The sequence below is a fragment of the Camelina sativa genome, chromosome 3 (assembly GCF_000633955.1).
Source record: "Camelina sativa cultivar DH55 chromosome 3, Cs, whole genome shotgun sequence".
Classification (NCBI taxonomy): domain Eukaryota; kingdom Viridiplantae; phylum Streptophyta; class Magnoliopsida; order Brassicales; family Brassicaceae; genus Camelina; species Camelina sativa.
In genome coordinates this window covers 28,426,358-28,427,430 of record NC_025687.1, presented here as the reverse complement: position 1 = coordinate 28,427,430, position 1,073 = coordinate 28,426,358, and positions in this window count along the sequence as shown.

The window sequence follows — 1,073 nt, the reverse complement described above, 5'->3', positions numbered from 1 at the left end:
TGCGCTTCCAACATCTCCTCAATACCTGAAATACTCCGAAATGCACAATGTATGCAAGGATGATGCAAGAACTACCTAGACATGCATAGTGTATAGAAAAGACTTAGAAAATGATGTAAAACAATCAGTTATCCTAGCTAAATGCATGATAAATATATGCTGAGGAGAGACAAAATATAGACATATCAGGATGCATTTTGGTATTGGAAAATTAAAGTCGGCGAGGTATTGCTTATGATTTGGATTGTGCTTAGTGTGGTGCTGCGGAGGAAACAATCAATCATGCGATTTTCGCCGTTAGGCATAGGCGTTATCACATGTACCGGTTGGGCCAAACTCCTTTCCGACGTAGTTCATGTACAAAAATGTGGATTATTTTTTGGGTCCTACAAATCCAAGTTCCTAGGTTTCAGCGTTCCATTAGCTTATGTGGTATATATCGAAAGCAAGGAATGCAAAGATTTTCGAAAATGAGGTCGAGCGGTCTGATGAGGTTGTCCGACTAGCGGCAGGAGAGGCGACGACATGGCAGCAGGCTCAGGTAGAGGGTGAGAATGGGGATCTACCCTCACCCGGATTGTCCCCACCTCTCGGTTTTGGGTGGCCGCAACTCCTCTTCCCATTATTTTTTCGGGATTTTGTTGTTTTGTAGATGACTCTTGGAAACGGGAGAACAGTTCGCATGTGCAAAATGGTTTTGTAAGCTTTTTCAGGATTCGTTGCCGACTATGGGAACCACCAATTTTCGACGTAGTCTTTCCCCATTAAATGCTGAAGTAGAAGTTTTCATCTGGGTTATGCGGTGCATGATCGAACATGACTATAAAGATGTAGATTTTTTTATAGACTGCTTAGACTTGGTGAAGATAATGTCTTCTCTTTCGGACTGGCCAGCTTTCTCGACGTACCTCGACGACATCAAAATCAACAAGGAGGAAGTTTTTTCTTTCTCTTTATTTCTTATCTCTAAAAATGCAAATGTAAATACGGATTTTTTGACACGTCAAGTATTTCATGCAGAACAAACGTCAAATGTAAGTACGCGCTTATAAATATATATATATATATATATA